The following is a 21235-nucleotide window of genomic DNA, read 5'->3' as shown; positions in this document are numbered from 1 at the left end:
AAGTCTCGCTGGAGTCTGATGACGTGCGCCATGTAGTTCAGCGCCCTTATAGAGAAGGTGGCTGAAGCAAACAACCGCTTTCCAATGCGGTGCAACGTCCGAGAGTCCTTATCGGGAGGATGGACCGAGGAACTCTCCTGTGCTAGTTCCTTCTTTGTGGCGGCCGCCACCAACATGGCATCCACTGGTGAACCCTTAGACCAAGCCTGCCTATCCGAGGGAGGGCTAAGAATTTTATCTGGCCTTCTTGGAACTGGCTCCACGGTGTCCGGTTCCTTCCACGCCCTGGTAGTAATTAGGAGGTAGACGGGCCTTCATCAAACGCCTCCAGAAACACAGACTCGTCTGAGGAAGGTTTTTGGGCAGACCAGCATCCTCTAATTCGCAACATTTCCATGATGACTTCAAAAAAGACATGCTCAGGGGGTGATCTTGGGGAACCTTCCCCTTCATCCAAATCTGTCTCTTCCGTGAGGGACTCAGGGGAGTCCAGGTGCCTCCTTTTGCACTTCTGTTTGCGAAGAACCTACTCGGTGGGGCTATCTGAGGAGGGCTCGCCCACGGGGTCCTGTTCCTCTAAGGGAACTAACTGGAGTGCTGGTGCAGGCTGTCCCAATGGCCGGATGATGGAGGATAGACGCAAATGCGTCGGGGGGGGGGGGGGGCGGGTGGATTAGACACCCGGACCGGGGATGTGGAAGGTCTTGGGTTGGGAGGGTGGCCTAATGGCTAAGGTTTTTGCCTTACAAACACAAGGTACAGGGTTTGAATCTCACAAGGGATAACTGGCTAGGCTTAAAATGGCTCACAAGGGCAGTTAGCCTAGTACTAACCTATGAACCTATGAACCCCCTCCAGTACCTCAAACTCCGAAGGCGAACCACTTTCCCCAGGCTCCGAAAGCAGCCCCCTCGGCTCCGAGGTAGTGATCGGCGTCAGAGCCGAAGTGATCGGACCCGAGAGGGAAATGTGCTCCGAACTGAACGGAGCCGAAGACATACCTACCCCCACGGATCCGACGGTCGGCTCTCAGCCCCGAGAGCTAGGATCCGACAAGCTCGAGGGCAACGTCGGCGAAGTAACCGGTGCTGTTGGCGCCGACAACTCCCCGGTTCCGAAATGGCCCGGATCCAACGACTCCGAGACCCCAAACCGGGTCAGAGAAGGAGCTATCGGGGTAAAGAAAGGGGCTGCTCTCCCCCCCTCCGGGGGGGGGGAGGCAGGAACACCCCCATCTGCATTTGAGTCTGCAAAAATTGACGCATCATCCGATCCATGTCCGCGTCGGTCAGGCTCCTTGTGGATCTAGAAGAGGTCGTTGAGGCGGGCTGGGAGGGCTGCCTCGAAGACCGGTACTCCTCTGGTGAGAAACAAGGCGAATGGAGCCGAGAGGGAGAGGATCCGGAGGGACTCGTAACATTAGATGGCGGGGCCGAGGGATGAGTCTCAGCCCGCCTCTTGTGACTTATGCTTCTCTTTATGCAACTTCTCCTTAGAGGAAATAGAGTCCCCCTGACCCCGAGAATCTGAGGGAAGTTGAGTCCCAGACAGGGTAGGGGGTTCCAAAGGCCCGGGGGCCACAGTTGCGGCCTGTGCCTTAGAGGGAGAGGAGGAAGAAGAATCCTGCGGTAATAATCCCGCCAGGATTAACTTGTTCCTCCTATCCCTGGTGGCCCGGGGGTTAAAAGCTGCACAAATTTGGCAGCTGGTGGACAAATGGGCCACCCCCAGACAAAGAACGCACTGAGTGTGGCCATCAGCTGAGGAAAGCTTATGGGCCCTTCAGCCATAATACACAACACACACACACACTAAGGGGAGGGAAATAAAAATTAAGACAAAAAATTATCACAAGATTTTTAAACTAATAATACTACACGACGACTAGGGTGCTAATAAACGCACACACAACGAAAAGTATTAGAGTCTAACTTTTTTATGTTTTTTTTAAACCAGAAAGTTCTCACCCACGCCTAGGAGCTCTTCACTTGAAGCTTCTCTCAGCTGTGGCAAACGAGATCTGGGGAAAGGGAGTATGTAGCAGGGGATTATGGGTAAGGGGAGGAGCTAGGAGCTCGGATCTTTTAGCTAGTAAAGCTGCCGGCTCGGATCCGAGATCGGATCAGACACCCACAGGTTGCAGAACAAATGAAGTAACTACTTCAAATCAACCTGTTCAACACAACAAAAAAAAAAAAAAAGAAAAGGAAATTATGTACTGCATTTAACTTAACATGCTTTGCAAGTGCATTAGTCAAGTTTACTTTTTTAATATCATGAAGATGTTTATACATTTTCTCTTAGTGCTCTCTCCTTTCCTACATAAAAACATAAACATAAATAAGAAGTCCAGATATAACCAACCCCCTTTGAAGCACAATTACTGTTGCATGTACTGTACTGTGTAGTACTATAGCAGCATCACTGTATGTTGAACTTGTCATGCTTAACTGGTTCAGGTTGTGTGGCTGTAAGTGGTCTGAATACTAGACCACAAAACCAGTCAACAAAGTTAATAAATACACTAATCTCACTAGGTTTGAAGTAGGACTAAGTGTTTGATTCATGATATATTTGTAAGGTCAAAATGAGATATTATAGCAAAAGCTGACACTTGGTGCTTGTGTATCATCCTATTATCAGAACCTATTCTAAGACCATGAACACAACAAGAATAGAGCTTCAGCTGATTTTCCCGTAAATAACTAAAGGTAGAAACAGAAAATGATGTGAAGAAGGTTAGCATGAAGTAACACAGACTGTATTTTTTCTGTAATGAGTGCCCATCTTCTATTAGCCTGTCTGCATTTGATGTAAGCCTGTTTTTGTTAGTGCCCTTGATATTGTGGCCACTAACTGTGGTGAGAACCAGTCAGAAGGAGATATCAAGCAGGTGGGCAGGCATGAAACTTGCTTTATCTTTGCCATCTACAGGCCATCAGCCTTATTTGCAGCTTTCTGCTACTGAATGGCTTGCTACTCAACTCCACCATACCTAAACCATCCTGACTAATAGCTTAAAGGCCCACAGGGGAGAGGCAATATCACTGTCATCCTTCATGAAGAGCTTTTTAAGTCTGCCAAATAGTTCACCACTGCCTTTCAAGGTGTACAAGGAAGATGTCATTAACATAAACAGGTGAGCATTTCTGTTATTATCAAACTCCTCTCCCATGTGGCTAACCTGAGTACCTGTTTCACCTTGGAGGCATACAACAGCTTCTTCATGTACATGATTTCCTCATTAGGCATGCTAATGAAGGCTACTGTCTCTGGCTTGATAGCAATAAGCCAACATCCACAGTCCTGCTGGTGCCTGTACTGTACAGGTTTCTTGTGTGGTAAAGATAACAATCTGGAACCATCTCTTTCACTGCTTGAGTTGCTCTTGAAATGTGTGTCATTTGCGTCATAATGAAGGCTTCAACACTCTGCACCATGTCTCTAGATTATATTTAAACTTATTTTGTACCAGACTTGTAGTGTGTCACTTCAGCAATCCTCTTAACGTAGTAAAATCAGGCACTGACTTTTAAGGAATGAAAAAAAAACTGGATGTCATCAGCTAATGATTGGTAGTAGACTCCTGTCCTCATAGTGACCTCTTCTAGCAGCAGCAGTTTATATACACTGTGGAGGAACTGACATAAAATGAAGCCCTTTACCACACTACACTCCCGAGGACTTTACCCCAGACAACACTCTGGAAATAAAATGCGACATAACAAGCATACCTCTAGAGTGTAGTACTTTTAAAACCATAGAAGAATTTCATGCCACCTCTTAAGGATCCCATGGTTGGTCCTTGGTATCAAAACCATCTGAAGACCATGAGAACTGATGCAGATTACAACATTTGATGCCATTCAGTCAGCAGGTCATTAACCACTCAAATGATGCTTGCCCCTGGTGTTGTATCTAGGCCTAAACCCACACTGGCAAGGGTTCAGTAGGTTTTTGTGATGTAAGTCATATATTCATTTATGTGTTAACGTCTAATAATGTCTCATGAAATAGGCTATCAGAAATGGGGCAGTAATTCTCGAAAAGAATAATTATCTTTTTGAGGATTACAGTGATAGCCTCCTTTAACAAAGATGGAAACACCTCAGTAATATTTTTTTTTTTTTTTGTTATACTAGGCATGTGGTCAAGGTGACCATTGAGAAGCCTCACTTAGATTCACAGTTGCCCCACAGCACTTTCTAGTTAAGCGACTTGCTCAGAGTCACGCACAAGGCAAACAGAGGCTTAGGGAATTCGATCCTTGAATACAGGAAACAACTCATTAATGGCTCATAAACTTGATCCTCTGCTGTCAGACATCTCGTGTGATCTAATGCGCTGGAAAATGATTGATAATGTTGTCCAGAGTCACTAGGGCCAATCTATTGCCCTAGTGACTCAGGGCAAGACACTGTTAATGATGTAAGACTAGCCAATCCAGTGGCATAGAAACATAATGCCCTGATTACGTGCCAGGCATCCTGGGTCTGGCAAAAGAAGGAGCAGCAGGGAAGGATGGGTGCGCCTATTCTAGATGAAGAGCGACACAGTGGGCATTTCCTGTGATGCTCCCTTGTAGAGGCTGGGAGTCGTTGTTGGGATGAGGCATGGTCCAAAGTAGTAATGAGGGTTTGATCTGGCTGACATACTCTGGAGATGAGAGAAAACGCAGCAAGGTCCACATTGCACACCCTCAGATGCAACCATGATGCTGTGTGGAAGGGGGCATCCCCAGGATAGATGTGGAGATGACTGAGCCCCCAGGACACTCATAGGCTCCACACACCAGAATAATTCCGGGGGGGGGGTGGGATATGGCTTGTAGACCTGACATGGAACACTGGGATGTTGGGCTGGTACAATGACAAAGTTGTAAAATTTTTTTTTAAGTTTTTTTATGTTTGCGTTTTGTAATTCATTATGGGTTTACATTAACATACATATATATTTACATTTAAAATTTAGAACTGTGTTCCTTTAAGGAACAGTAAAAATTTTTTTTGGTGGAAAAGGTCATTTGATTTGAAAGGTTTTAAATATGGCTTCGTATGTTGTTTGTCTGACAAAGCCTTGGTTATTTAAGACGAAAGTGCTTAGTAAATTCAACTCTTGTGTTTTTTACTGCTGCAGTCCATGTGGTTTCCGTTCCATATTTTGTTAGTTTAATTTGTTTAAATCTGTCCAATACCTTACTTTCTTTACCCACAGAGAATTAGTATTAACTAAGAGACTGTTTCCAGCTGGCGAAGATGTAGAAGTGGCAGCGGAATCAGACATAAGAATTCTGTGATTGGCATAGAGGATCAAGGCGCTGTTAATGAGTCGTTTCCTATGATCCAGTGGTCCAGGGTTTAATTCCATCAGTTTCCACTTTCTAACCATGAGAATCTTTAACAAGTCACCTAACCAGGCAGCACTCCCAGGCCAAATATGAAAAAGGTCCTTGGAGATCAGTGCTCTACCCTGGTTATGAAATAGAAATAAAATTAAATAAAGTAAACAAAATATGATGAGAAAAGAACAATTTGTTAACTTATGGTAATATCATAAAGTCGATATGCCTTCTCAGGACAAAGGTGGAGAGTCAGGATTATCACAGGTGGCATTTAACACACTCTCCAAGGCTGGAAAAAAGGAAGGAATGGGTGTAAGTATGTGATACATCCATTTGTAACATATTATAGTACCATCTCATTTCAGGGGAACATCAATCTGCTCCCACAAAAACATCTCACTGATCCTGGAAATACTTTCTAAAAAGGAAAACTCCTACAAGGAAGATGGAAAGGACCAATTCTCCTCATAGTCAGAGGTTTTGGCTTGGGAATCTGTAGAGGAGAAGCAGCCCTGTCTCGGTCAATGTCAGAATCCTTCAGAAATTTCTTCAGTGAGATTTCTGGGTTCTAACATTAACAACATGTAATAACTTCCTGAGGTCTAACATTAACAGCCTGTAATAACTTCCTGGTTAAGATAAGGAAATCATCTTTACGAGCAGAGACCATGACTTCAGATGAGCAATGTCTAATGTTTTTTCTTTGCAGGGACCTTCCTGGAATGAGATCGACTAGGCGATGGCAGTTCACCCCTGGCAAGAGCCATCTTTCCCAATAACTGCAAGAAGAACCTCCTGAAGTATATCATTGATCCAAAGAAGAATTTCTTCATGCCAGGATAAGACACTCTAGAACAAGTGCCAAGGATGTGGTTGAGCCCCAGTCCATGGTGGCTAAAGGGACTAAACACCAAGGGAACTCAGAGATATAAGATGGTGGTCTGAGGGACAATGGCTCTCAGTGATCAACTAAAGAGTCACCTACTAGTTGGCTGAGGTACTGTTGGATATCAAGGTGTCATCATGGGCTCCCTAATGTGTTGCTTCTTCTTTTAATATAAACTGGGAGAAGAGTCAGCAGGACCACAGTAAGTATCCATGTAGTAGCCGAGGAAGACGTCTGACTGATGGTAAGTATTGCTGGATGAGTCAGTCAGAAGGTACGTTGTTAGACATGTGTTTTCACAAGCAGGATGCACACTTCTCCACACAGTCCCATTTTAAAGCACACATCATATATATATATATATATATATATATATATATATATATATATATATATAGATAGATAGATAGATATAGATATATATATATATACAGATGGGTCTACCTTGACCCAGCAAAATTACATTTCAGCGAATCAGGCAAGCTCTATTTCACGAAAGTGCATTTTTGGCGAAATGCACTTTCGTGAAAAAAGCACCTAAGCGAACAGCAACGGGGCTGTTGCTTAGATCACGGCATAGTGGGGATAAGGGAATATTCCCTTTTCCCCACTGCAGTGCGATCTTGGAGTGAGAATATAAAAGTAGCGGAGGCATGGGGGGGTGCAGGGGGGCTTGCCCCACTGCATAAATGTGGTTAGTGTTTTTTTTTTATTTTTGTTTTTCTTCATGAAAGTGCATTTCAGCAAAAGTACATTTTCGCAAAAAACAGCTCACCTTTTTACGTTTCGTTGAAAAGTAATTTTGATGGGACAAAATAGACCCATTTTATATATATATATATATATATATATATATATATATATATATATATATATATATAATGAATCTAAGTAGTCAAAAAGTGCACACAACCATTCAAAAACACTTTTCCTGCCCTTAAAAACACTTCCCAATCATTAAAATGTATACGAATAACTAAAAGTTTTCAAACATAGTACACTTTCACCACAAAATAAGAAATACTTAAAATTAAGCCCTGTTCTAAAAAACTGCAGCCTCTGACAGAAAACGTGAGATACTGTAAAACGGAAGTTATGTATTTCCCATAACTTGGCATCTGTGTTGTCTAATTTCATTGTCTCACTACTGGGTCTACTGATCACACCTCGGATCTGACTCTGCAACTTCTCAAGACTTATGATCCGTGCCGCAAGCTCTTCCCTCCCCATAATGCTCTACACCTTCTCCAACCCCCTCAGACTGAGTATGCTGCCCCCTTAATGGTATTGGGAATGAACAGATATGTGACCACACTGGAGCTCAAACTAGGAACCTCTGGATTCCCATATCTTCTCGATCACTCTCAGCTCTTTTAGGCTGGGGGATGTCCAGGTGGGATGCGAGGCATAATGAAATTGGACAACACAGATGCCAACTTATGGTAAGTACATAACCTCTAATCTGATGTTGCCCATTTCATTATGCCTCACTAGTGGGTCAGAGAGCCCAGCTACATAAACCCTGGGTGGCCCTCAAGGAAGGATATGCCTGAGCACCACGGAGCCACAGGATGCTATATTTCTAGAAATCGTGTCCAACTTATACTGAGAAGCAAACTTATGAAAAGTACAGTTTTGTACCTACCATAAATGTAGATGTCCGAACAGGATAGCATCTGCAGTCATAACAAATGGGTTGTCCTGTCGTCAGGCAGCCCTTCGGTCGGCCGGATTCCAAAGTCTGGGTCCGGCTTCGGCTGATGTCGCACTTCACCCGACGTCATCTCTGCTGGTCTTCGGGTATAAAGGCATCAGCCGACACCATTTTCCTCAGTGTTTCTTGCCCCAGATGCCAGTTGCCCTCTTGGTAAGCTAAATTTTGGATAAATGCCAATGTTTCCAAAAAAGTAGAAGGCAAACACAAAAAATAACAATGTATGTACATATATACAAACAAATACACCATAAGAGACTCCCCCCAGCTAGCTATTAGGAGGGTAAATACCCTAGGAGTACCACAGAGGGGAAGGAGGGTGGGTAATCCTGACTGCAGATGCTATCCTGTTCGGACATCTACATTTATGGTAGGTACAAAACTGTACTATGTCCTTCAAGGATGCATCTGCAGTCATAACAAATGGGTAGAATACCATAGCCAAACTAGGGAGGAGGAAGAAGAATTATGGTGTAGTTAGGATCCCTTGCAGTACAGCAGTGGCAAACCCTGCTCGGGATCTAGAGTATAGAGGTAAATTATAATGCTTGGCAAATGTATGCACGGAGGTCCAAGTAGCCGCCTCAATAATGTCCTTGGTTGCCACTCCTCGTAAGAAAGCTGTGGTAGTGGCTGTAGCCCTTGTAGAATGAGGTCTTATGTTCTGTGGAATTGGTTTTCCGTGGTAGGAGTAACAGAATCTTATGCAATTTCCTATCCATTTGGAGACTGTCTGTTTGGAAATTGCTTTTCCTTCCCTTCCTGTTGCATAGGCTACTAAAAGCTGGTCAGTTTTTCTGTCACCTTTGGTTCTGTCCAGGTAGTAGCGTAACTGTCTATGTACATCCAGGGTATGCAGCAGTCTTTCCCCCCTGTTCTGTGGATTGGGAAAGAAGGTAGGTAGGTGGATTGCCTGGTTTAAAGACACTCTGGATACCACCTTAGGCATAAATGTGGGGTTAGTTCTCATGAACACCCTATCTTGATGGAAGATTAGGAAGGGTTGTACTGCCATTAAGGCCTGTAGTTCCGAAACCCTCCTTGCTGAAGTAATTGCCAGTAGGAAAGCAGTTTTCCATGATAGGTGTTGAAGATCTGCTGTTGCTGCTGGTTCAAATGGAGGGAGTGTCAATTTTTCTAGCACAAAGTTCAAGTCCCATGCTGGTAATGGTGGTTTCCTAGGAGGTTTTACATTCTTGATCCCTCTGAGGAACTGCCTGAGTAGAGGATGCGAAAAGACAGGTGGATCCAAGCTGTATTCTGCTGAAATAGCTGATGCATGTATCTTGATGGAGGAATAGGATAGGCCTGTATGTAGAAGCTCTGCCAAGTACTCCAGGATGTTAGCAATATCTATGTTCGACACATCTTTTCCTCTTTCAGTACTCCAAATGACAAATCTTTTCCATTTTCCTGCATAGTTCCTTCTTGTTGAAGGTCTGCGGGCTTCAAGGATAATGGCTTTAACCCTTTGGGATAGGTCTGGGTTAGTTGCTGCTATGTGATGTTCCAGGCAGTCAGTTGCAAGGTTTTTAGGTTTGGGTGCATGATGTTGTAGTTGTTCTGAGTTAACATCAAAGGCATCAGGGGTATTGACCACATTCTCCCCTGTGACATGCTCCTCAGCAATGGATACCAGTGTTGTCTTGGCCAATTCGGAGCTATCAGGATTATCCTTGGGCGTTCCTCTTTGATTTTCAGTAGTACCTTGTGCATCAAAGGAAGAGGTGGAAATGCATATGCTGTCAGGCCTTTCCAACTGAAGGATAGAGAGTCCACCTTCCATGCAAGTGGGTGGAATGTCCTTGTGCAGAATATTTTGAGCTGGTGATTGAGTGGGGATGCGAATAGGTCTATTTGTGGCATTCCCCATTTCTTTGTGATGGCCTTGAAGATGTCCGGGTGTAGCATCCATTCGTGAGCATCCGAGGTGGTTCTGCTTAACATGTCTGCTAGGGTGTTTTCTTTTCCCAGCACAAATATTGCCTGTAACTGGATGTTGTAGCTCAGAGCCATATTCCAAAGGTCCAGAGTCATTCTGCATAGGGGGTATGAATGAGTGCCTCCCTGTTTGTTGATGTACCACATGACTGTGGTGTTGTCTGTCCTTATCATTAAATGGCCTTCTTTGAGGAATGGTCTGAATTTCTGGATTGCTAGTTTTACTGCCAGCATTTCTTTTTGGTTTATGTGCAGGTGCAGCTGGTCTGGAGTCCACAATCCTTGTATGCATTTGTCCAACATGTGCGCCCCCCAGCCTAGGTCTGAGGCGTCCGTTGTGATGGTTTGGCTTGCTTGAAAGTTGTGGAAGGGCAAGCCTGGGTTTGATTGGCATGCTTGAGCCCACCATAGAAACTCCTGTTTCAGGCATGGGATTAGTGGGATTTCTGTTTCTAAGCTGTGCCTGTGTTGAGACCATAAATTCTTTAGGTACCACTGTAGCTTTCTCATATGCAGTCTGGCATGTGGGACCAAGATTATGCATGATGCCATGAAGCCCAAGGCCTGCAGTACTTTTCTTGCTGTTAGTTTGTTCTGCTTTGTTAATGCCAAGAAGTAAAGAGGGAGTTGTTTTTGTTTTTCTGCAGTTAGGAATGCCATTTGTTTTGCTGTGTCCAATTCTGCACCCAAGAATGTTCTTGTTTGGGATGGTATCAGTCTTGACTTTTGTAAATTGACTGTGTATCCCAGGGCTTGTAGTAAGCAAATGACTCTTTGTAAATCTGTTGTCAGCTTGCTTTTGTTGTCCGCTTGTAACAGGCAGTCGTCCAGGTATGGATAAATTTGGATTCCTGTAGCCTGCAGTGAGCGATTACTGATGCCAGGCATTTTGTGAATACTCTGGGCAGTAGATAAGCCAAAGGGCAATGCTGAGAATTGATAATGCTCTGATCCTGCAAGAAATCTGAGGTATCTTCTGCAATTTGGTCGTATGGGGACGTGCAGGTATGCCTCCTTGAGATCTAGAGTTACCAGCCAACACTCCTTGCCCAGCATGGGAAGAAGTTGCTGTAGGGTCAGCATTTTGAATTTTGGGACAATGATGTATGTGTTTAAGACGGACAGGTCGAGAATAGGTCTCCAACTTTTCTCTTTTCTTGGTACTAGGAAGAGTCTGGAGTAGAATCCTTTGCCCTGTTCTGTTATTGGTACTCTTTCCACAGCTCTTATCTTTGTTAATTGCGCTATCTGTTTTAGAGCTTCTGTTTTTTGATTTGGAGGTAGGTTTGGCATTCCTCTTTTTACTGGTAAGGTGTGGAAGTGGAACCTGTAGCCTTGGTCTATGGTTTGCAAAATCCACTTGTCTTTTGTGATATAGTGCCAATTTTTCGAAAATAAGGCTAACTTTCCGCCTAAAGGTGCTGTTATTTGCTCCCTGGTAGGCGGTGTCAGAGCCAAGTCACTGTGATTGTCCTGTTGCAGTGGCAGAGGTTGTGTCTGTGCCTCGGTTATTGCCTTGCCACTGTTGTCCTCTGTAGGCACCTCCTCTGGATTGATTTCTGCCTCTAGAGCGTCTATTCCTGCCTCTTTGAGATTTTGAGGAGTCTGGAAAGGACCAATTTTTGGCAGGCCAGTTCCTGCTAAACCTTGGGGGCTGAACCTGTAAGAAATCCTTAACTGTTTGTACAGATTTTGCCTTCTCTTCCATTTTCTTCATTACTTGCTGAGCAGGTGTACCAAATAGACTGGCCTTATCCATAGGAGCATCTAACAGCTTTGCTTTAACATGATCCGCAAGACCTGTTCTTTCAACCATGCATGCCTTCTTATCACTGTGCCAGTCATGGCTGATCTAAATGAAGCCTCCAGTGCGTCATAGCCACATTTTAAAGAATGGTTACTAACCTGCTGAATGTTATTCACCATTTCTAAAACATATTTCTTATCTAAGGAGTCATCAGTGGACAGCTTCTTAGTTAACTGATCAAGCATAAACTCTTGGTATTGGATCATATGAAACTGACAGTTTAAAGCTCTAGCTGAGAGAGTAGCAGAGGTGTAAACTTTTTTCCCCCATCTCTCTAAGGACCTGGATTCCCTTTCAGAATGAATAGGGTTTTTTGCTGAGGTCGAGGCTACTGCCTTAGGCCCCTGGCTTTTCTGGGGGCTGAGAGGCCCTGTCTGGGTGAGATTGGGATCCCCTAATTAAGGATATTAAATCTTCTGCCAGAGTAAGCATTTGTGAACTAGAAGTGGGCCTGTGTGAGGGGGGCTTAACAGGCACTGATTTAACAGTTTTGGCTGCTTTAGCCCTGGCAAAGGCCTTAATAGACATGGCTGCAGGAGGCCTAGCAGCACCACGTGCTGGGGTAGAGACATCCAAAGGAATGGTGTCTGATAAATCACTAGGAACCACAGTAGTAGGCAAAACTTCTGAGGCCGATTCAACTAAGGTAGCAGGAGCCTCAGTAGTAGTCATGGATTCGCTGAAGATTGACGGTTTTCTCGGTTTCGCCGAAACCGAGACACTCGGCTTGCTTAACGGTGGTTCCGGCCGAAACCGTGGACCACGAGTGTCGGTCTTTTTCTTTGCGTTTTTTAACAATTTGGGTAGTCGGAGGATCCGACGGCATAATGTACGCAAAATCTGAGCCGAAAAACTGTTCAGCAAACTCCGACCGGCGCCTAAGCGTCCGTCGGTTGAAGGAAGCACAGGCCGAACAGGCTGCTACGTCGTGGTCTGGGCCTAAGCAAGGCAGGCAGTAAGAGTGGAAATCTTTATGAGGTATTTGTTTCCCACAAGTTAAACAGTTATTGACTTTTTCTGACATCGGCTGAGGCAAGAAAGAGTCCCCAACGGGGTACTTAGCTTTTTAGAAGTCTTCGAAGTAGTATTCGGTAGTAGTAATCTCTCGATCTGACCGACCGGCACTTGCGAACAGCTTCTGCTTCGGGCGCCGCGCGGCAAGAAAGACTGAGGAAAATGGCATCGGCTGATGCCTTTATACCCGAAGACCAGCAGAGATGACGTCGGGTGAAGTGCGACATCAGCTGAAGCCGGACCCAGACTTTGGAATCCGGCCGACCGAAGGGCTGCCTGACGACAGGACAACCCATTTGTTATGACTGCAGATGCATCCTTGAAGGACATCATGGACAAAGCTCCTACAGCACAGATCTCATCAAGGCAGCCATGGACCTGGTGTAATGAACTCTACGGGGACGGGGAAGTCGCATGTCATTCAAACAGTAAATACAATCAGTAATCCATTTTGCTAAAGTAAGTTTGGATACGGCCTGATCTTATCTATTTAGTGAAAAAGAGATTGACAATTGCTCAGATTTTCTATGTGGTTTCTTTCTGTTTACACAAATGCAACTGTCTACGCACATCCAGCAAATGCAGCACATATTTGCCCTTATTCTAATGATTTGGAAAGAATACAGGCAGATGAAAGGGTCGGCAACCTTAGGCAGTATAAAGGAAAGGTTCATTCTGAGGGAGACTCTATCCTTGAAAAAGGTAATGTAAGGTGGCTGGGAAGATAAAAGTTTGTAATTCTAACACCGTTCTTGCTGAAGTAATGGCCGCTAGGAAAATAGTCTTCAGAGACAGAAATGTTGTGTCACGGGAACTTGCAGGCACGAAAGATTTCTGAGTAAGGCCATGAAGCACAACAGTGAGACCCCAAGGAGGAGATGGATCTGTTACTGGAGGTCTAAGGTGAAAAACTTCTCTCATGAAAGTCCTAAAGATACTGAAAGACAAGACAAAAGATTGTTGCCCTTCCCTACGCGAAAATTTACCATAGTTGCTGGTTGTAACTTTATGGTGAAAAAACTAGCCCTGCATTTAAAATGTGAGCTGAGAAACATAACAATAACTGAAACGGGCAGAAAAAGGATCAATATTCCATTCCGATGGCCAAATGGAAAATCTCTTCTATTTACTACTGTACACTTTTTTGGCCAAAGGATTCTGAGAAGCCAGCATAATCTCTCGAACAGGGGAGGCTGGCCTGGACTTTTGAAATCCACGGAGGATACTAGTTGGGAGACTGCAGGTAGGAGAACGTGCCTGACAAGGCCAGAAGGGGCAATGAGGATCAGAGTGCTCTTCAACCTCCTAGCTTTCTGCAAAACTTTGGGGATCAGGGAACTTGAAGAATAAGCATATAGGAAACCCGGGGGCTAGTCGTGGACTAGATCATCCCTAAGTGACTCCTCCAGTGGGTGGGGGGGGTCGTACTTGTTGTTCAGGGAACAGGCAAAGAGGTCGCAGCAAGGTTGGCCCCAACAGCTGAATATCTGATTCGCTACCGACTGAGTGACCACTCGTGTGGGCTCAAGATCGATCTACTCAGTCTGTCCACTAGAATTTTGGATTCCCCAGAATGTATGTTGCAATGAGAAAGCTGTTTGAAGAGATCACCCATTCCCAAACTATCATAGCCTCCCTGCACAATGGATATGATCGGGTTCCCACTGCTGGTTGATGTACCAAACAACTGACATATTGTCTGTAAGAACTGCAGTTGTTACCAGAAGGAGGCAGTCTTGAAAAACTTGCAATGAAAAACTTGCAATGAAAGAAGTACTGCCCTCATCTCCAGGACACTTATGTGCAATTTGGTCTCTGTAGTGGACCACGTACCTTGGATCATTCTTCCCTGATAATGCCCCACCCCCACCCCAACCAGGAAGTGTCCATGGTCACTGTGGCTATAGGTGGCAGGGGAGTAAAAGGTCTGCTGAGATGGAGGGAGTTTGTAAGCATCCACCACTGAAGATAAAGTACAGCTGTGTATCTACCATAAATGTAGATGTTCGAGTGTATTCACTGTTGCAGTTATCACACTTGGGTTATCCTGCTGGCAGGCTAACCGCAGTCGGCCTGAATTCCAAAGTCTTGGTCCGGCGCCGGTTGTTGTCACCTCTTCCCTGACATCAGTACGCCAGGGGTATAAAAGATGCAGCCGACGACATTTTCTTCAGTTTTTCTTGCCCCAGATGTCAGGTGCCCCCAAAAGGGTAGGCTAAAAAAAACATTGCTAATAAAAACATGCACTAAAATAAACAATACCTTCATCTACAAGCAAATACACCACATAGGTTGTATAGGATAGAGAAGTACAGATAAATCCCAGCAAAGAAAGGGGGATGGTGGGTGGGTAACCTGGACTGCAACAGTGAATACACTCGAACATCTACATTTATGGTAGGTACACAACTGTACTATGTTCACTGTGTTTCACTGTTGCAGTCATTACACTTCGGTTGAATCCCAAAGCTAAGGTTGGGCGGCTGGGTCTAAATAGAATTAGGAGTGGCTATAAGGCCCTGCAAGACTGCAGTGGCAAAGCCTGCTCTGGATTTAGAGTAAAGAGGCAAGTGGTAGTGCTTAGTGAAAGTGTGCATTGAAGTCCAAGTTGCAGCCTCCAAAATATCCTTGGTTGGTACTCCTCTGAGGAAGGCTGCTGAGGTGGCTGCTGCCCTGGTAGAATGTGGTCTAATGCCCTTAGGCACTGATTTACCATGTTGTGAATAGCAGAAACGAATGCAGTGTCCTATCTATTTTGAAATAGTCTGCTTTGAGATAACCTTTCCTTGTGATCCTGCAGCATATGCCACTAAAATTTGCTCAGTCTTTCTGAAAGCTTTAGTTTTGTCCAAGCAGAAGTGTAGCTGTCTGTGTATGTCCAAAGAATGCAGAAGGCTCTCCCCTTTATTCTGCGGGTTTGGGTAAAAAGTAGGCAAATGAATGATTTGGTTAAGAGCCACACTGGACAATACCCAAGGCATAAATGTTGGGTTTCTCCATAGAGAAACTCTGTCCGGATGGAAAATAATAAAAGGTTCCACAGCCATTAATGCCTGTAACTCTGAGACTCTTCTTGCTGAAGTTATTGCTAGGAGCAGAGCCGTTTTCCATGATAAGAATTTTATGTCAGCTGTATTGGCTGGCTCAAAAGGGGGCAGTGTGATTTTTTTTAAGACAAAATTGAGGTCCCATGCAGGTATTAGTGCTCTCCTTGGGGGGTATTATGTTTTTGGCTCCCCTGAGGAACTGCCTAAGCAATGGACATGAAAAAAGAGGTGGGTCTGTATTTTAATGAGCTGAAATGGCAGAGGCATGGATCTTAATTGATGAGAAGGAAAGGCCTTTGTCCAGCATCTCAGTTAGATATTGTAAAATCTGAGGAATATTTGGAACAAGCGTGTAAATTCCTTGTGCCTGGCTCCAAGCATAGAATCTTTTCCATTTTTCTGCATAAGATTTTTTGGTGCTGGGCCTCCTGGCATCCAAAATGACATCCGTAACCGCTTTAGAGAGAGGTGTATTCTGAATGGTTACAGTATCCGCCATGCAACTAGATTTAGAGTTCTGAGTTGGCTGTGCAGAATCCGTTTGTTTTGTTGGGTCAGTAAATGAGGTATTTGAGGCAATGTCCAGGCTGGGCCTTGGGACAAGCTCCTTAGGATTGGGTACCAGTGTTGGTGTGGCCAATCCGGGGCAATCAGTATCATTTGTGGCTTCTCTTGTCTGACCTTTAGGAGTACCTTGGGGAGGACAGGCAGTGTAGGAAAGACATATACTGTAAGGTTGTTCCAGCTGAATGACAGGGCAACCACTTTCCATGCTTGTTTGTGATAAGTCCTTGTGCAGAATCTCTGAAGTTGGCAGTTGTGAGGGGAGGCAAAAAGATCTATGTCTGGGTGTCCCCATTTCCTTGTTACCATGCTGAAGATTTGTGGATCTAGTTTCTACTCGTGAGGATCCATGAGGTTTCTGCTTAGTTCGTCTGCCAGAGTATTTGTTTTTCCTGGCAGGAATTGTGCTTGCAAGTGTACTTGGTAAGTCAATGCTGTGTTCCACAAATTCATGGCTTGTCTGCAGAGGGGGTAGGATTGTGTGCCTCCCTGCTTGTTTATGTACCACATGACTGTGGTGTTGTCCATCTTTATCAGCAGCTGTCCTGGATGAAGTAGGTCCCTTGAAGGCTGTCAGGGCATTTTGTACAGCTAGCATCTCTTTTTGATTGATGTGTAGATGGCTTTGGCTTGGGGGCCATGTGGGCCTCCCAGGCATAATCTGATGCATCTGTTGTTAGTGTTTGCATGGCTGTGGGTAAAGTGAATGGCTGTCCCTTGTTGTGATGACAGGCCTGTGCCCACCATTGAAACTCCTGTTGCAGACAGGGAATGAGGGAAATTAATGTTTCCAGGCTGTGGCAATGTTGAGCCCAAACACTTTTTAGGTACCATTGTAGTTTCCTCATATGCAGTCTTGCATATGGAATTAGCAGAATACAGGAGGCCATGTAGCCCAGAACCTGCAGAATTTTTCTTGCAGGTAACTGGGTCTTTGTTGCCATGTTTTCGAAGTAAGAAGTCAGATGTCTTTGTTTGTCTGGCGTGAGATAAGCCATCTGGGCAGTTATATTTAAGCTTGCACCCAGGAATATTATCTCTTTAGAGGGTACTAGTTTTGATTTATTTTCCTTTACTGTGTACCCTAGGCAAATTAGTAATCTTTTTACAAACGCCAGATGATTTAGTAGAATGTCTTTGGCCTCTGCTTGAATAAGGCAGTCGTCCAAGTAGGGATATATTTGAATTCCTCTTTGTCTGCAAAATGCAATTACTGGTGCCAGGCATTTTGTGAAGACGCTGGGCACAGTAGATAAGCCAAAGGGCAGTGCAGAGAATTAGTAGTGCATTGAGCCAGCTATGAATCTGAGGTATCTCCTGCAAGATTGTTTGATTGGGACATGCAGGTATGCCTCTTTGAGGTCCAAAGTTACAAGCCAAGCCTTTTGCCCAGCATGGGCAGAAGCTGCTGCAGAGTCAACATTTTGAATTTCGGAACGTCCAGAAAAGTATTTAGAATAGACAGGTCCAGAATTGGTCTCAATGCTTTGTCCTTTCTTGGTACTAAAAAAAGTCTTGAGTAAAATCCTTGTCCCTGCTCTTGTTGCACTGGCTGAATAGCCCTCATGTCCATGAGAGATGAAACTTGGTTTTGTGCCTCTGGCCATTGATTGTGTGGCAGGTCAGGCATACCTTTTGCCTTTGGAAGGGTGTGAAAGTGGAACCTGTAGCCCTGAGAGACTATATTTAAGACCTGTCCTGGGTAATCATGTGCCAATTTTGGGAAAAAAATGCTAGCTTTCCCCCTAAGGGTGCTGCCAAAAGATAAATGCTTGGCATTGGCAGAGGGAAGTCACTGAGACTGTTTCCTATATGGCTGTGATTGGTCTTCTCCGCTTTTGGAGGTAGAAGCACCCCACTGTTTGGGCCTGTATGAGCCCTGGGGCTGTTGTCTGCCTCTAGGGTGTCTGTATCTGCCTCTCTGTGGCCTGTCTGACACGGGAAAGGACCAATTCTTAGAAGGCCAGTTCCTGCTAAATCTGGGTGGCTGCACCTGTAAAAAATCCTTCACTGTCTGCATAGATTTAGCTTTATCCTCCATTTTCTTCAACACCTCTTCTGCCTTAACACCAAACAAAGTATCATGCTGTAATGGAGCATCCAATAATTTTGCTTTAACATGATCATTCCTTTAACCAAGCATGCCTTCTAATGACCGAGCCTGTTACAGCGGCCCTGCAAGAGGACTCCAGTGAATCATAACCACATTGCAAAGTATGTTTTCCCACTTGTTCAGCTACATGCAATAAATCCTGCAATTCCTTGTTTTCAGCACATTCAGAATTTGTCAACATTTTCTGTTTTAACAGAGACATTAAATACAGCTGATATTTAAGGACATGAAACTGACAATTTAAAGCCCTTACAGCCAAGGTAGCAGAAGTGTAAACTTTTTACCCTATCTGTCCAGTGCCCTAGAATCTCTACCTGAGGGGACAGGGTTTTTTGCAGTAGCAGCCTTGACCCCTTTGGGACCCTGTGAAATAGTTTCTGGATCAGTAGCAGGGTTTTTATATAGAAATTTATGAGAATCTGGAAACCTGTAGTATCTGTCTGGCTTAACAGGTGCAGGTGGTAAAGAGTCGGGAGACAGGCCGGACTCTGAAAATACATCATCTACAATGTCTAGAACAGGAGGAATAGCAAGAGGTCTGTGCCGAGGTAGTAAAAGAAAGTCTCTGAGCCTTTTCTTAGAATCTGAATAATCTTGGCTCTCCCAGTGGAAATGCTCCCTCATGGTATGCAAGGTTTCCCCAAATGAGTAACCCTCAGGAGGAGAAGCTGAAGGAATAGATTCTTCAGCATCAGAATCCTCATAGGGAGGAATAGAGTATCCCTGTTCTGAAGAGGAGTCAGAAGAAAAGGAAACCTGATCAGAGGAATCATATTCAGTGTCTTGCTTAGGCCTCTTATCAGGAGGGGGATGGGAACCCCTGATCAAAGTAATTAGGTCTTCGGCCATTTTGAGCATCTGTTTCTTAGGCAAGGAAGTCTGTCATGGAGAGTGCTGTACTTGTTTCCTTGTCTTTAAAACTGTTTTAGTCTTTGTCTTTGATGCTGAAGGTGGCTTGATATAAAGCTGTGTAGGTCTGAAAACACCCTCAGAAGCCGATGCCTGCTCAGTGCTCTGGACCCATCTGAGGGATTAGTTTCCGAAGGCCCAATACCTTGAGTATCCAGAGGCCTAGCTGTCTCCACGTGGGAGTCGGAGGCGGCCTGTGGCTCTGAGGAAGCGGGTGTCAGGGGCTGCGAAAGCGCCTCACTGAGAACCGGCGACTGACCTAGAAGAGGCTTCATCGTCGGTTTTGGACCTCGGATGCCTGTCCTTTTCTTTTTCCTTGCGCTTTTTATGAACTCCGTCATTGGCTGTTCCGATGACATTATGTAGTTAAACCTTCAGCCAAAGTAATGAAAAGCAAAATCGCACCGACACTTAATAGTGCGTTAGTTAAATCTAGCACAAAACAGACAACTAGCAACATTGTGGTCAGGGCCTAGGCAAGGAATACAGTAAGAGTGAAAATCCTTATGAGGTATTTGCTTCCCACAAGAAATACAATTAACTTTTTCTGACATTGGACTGGAACAAGAAAAAAGTTTACCCAACGGGGTACTTAACTTTATAGAAGACTTCGGATCTGAAAATCAATTTAGAAAATCTCAGGAGTCGGCCGACCGGCACTTGCGAACTACTTTTGCTTCGGGCACTGCGCAGCAAGAAAGACTGAAGAAAATGGTGTTGGCTGCATCTTTTATACCCCTGGCGCACTGACGTCAGTAAAGAGGCGACAGCAACCGACGCCAGACCAATACGTTGGAATTCAGGCCAACTGCGGGTAGCCTGCCAGCAGGATAACCCAAGTGTAATAACTGCAACAGTGAAACACGATGAACATCGCCTGCAGACTGGAGTTAGTCTGATGGCAGCTGACAAGGGATGACCTAGAATAGACCACTGGACCCCTATGGTCTACTGGAAGACTCACATGAAAAATATTGCTAATGGTACCAGAAGAATGGCAGATGACACGGAACCTAAGGCCATCAGGACCAGGTGAGCTGGCAGGTTTGGGGTATCCAGTAACAGTTGTACCTGCTGTCTCAATGATATTATTTTCTGTGGCGGTAGGGCAGCTATTTGTGTGGCTGTGTTCAATTGCGTCCCTATAAACTCTATGTCCACTACTGGGGACATCTTTGACTTTGTAAAGGAAAAACTGCCAAAAAATACTGAAAACATGACCATGGGCAGCAGGGCAGTTCCAGAAAAACAAAATTTAATCCACAAAGATCAAATCAATAATGTAAGCGCTTTTGTCTTGCTTCTATGAGCAAGACTTCTTCAGACAACTACAGCTTGTGCAAGATGCATCTATTTAAAGTGTCACATGCTAAAATCAATTAACCTCTAAAGGCAAAAACAGCAGAATATTTAAAAACATTTGATATAAATACTAAATAAATAGATGTGTAATAAATATGCAATAGCATTACAATAAAATTGACCAAGTGTAAACATACTGAGAACGACCTTGCAAAAATGTAGATGTTTTAAAAATTAAACAAGTTATTACTTAAAATGCCAACATGCTAGGAGTCTAAACCTAATATTAAATAAGCTGTCAAGTGAATACCAATGTTGATACAAACACAAATAAAAATAAACATAATAAATAAATATATATGTATAAACATGAACAAGTATTTCCACTAGATCCCTGAGTACATAGAGTAAAAATTATTTGTTAAGAATTATAACTAAGAAATTTTATAGAAAAAATGTACACAGGACGCAATTAATCACCTCTGCAAACTCTTTAGTTTTAATATGTAAGGCAAGGAACACAAGTCATTTAATCCTGGTAAACTGTAGGCATTCAATTTTGTCATAATAATTCACACATTTCTAGCTTAAGGGAAA

The 21235-nt window shown here is 44.2% G+C and overlaps 1 protein-coding gene across 20 annotated transcripts in view; it reads right to left on the bottom strand.

The window, feature by feature from the left end:
* The window catches only part of CLASP2 (cytoplasmic linker associated protein 2), a 7203062-nt gene that overhangs the window by 4190756 nt on the left and 2991071 nt on the right, over positions 1-21235 (bottom strand). The gene's annotated exons all lie outside the window — the stretch shown is intronic.

Source organism: Protopterus annectens, chromosome 3.part0 (assembly GCF_019279795.1).
Source record: "Protopterus annectens isolate FY-2018-M chromosome 3.part0, PAN1.0, whole genome shotgun sequence".
NCBI classification, from domain to species: domain Eukaryota; kingdom Metazoa; phylum Chordata; order Ceratodontiformes; family Protopteridae; genus Protopterus; species Protopterus annectens.
This window is presented reverse-complemented; position numbering and strand designations above follow the sequence as displayed.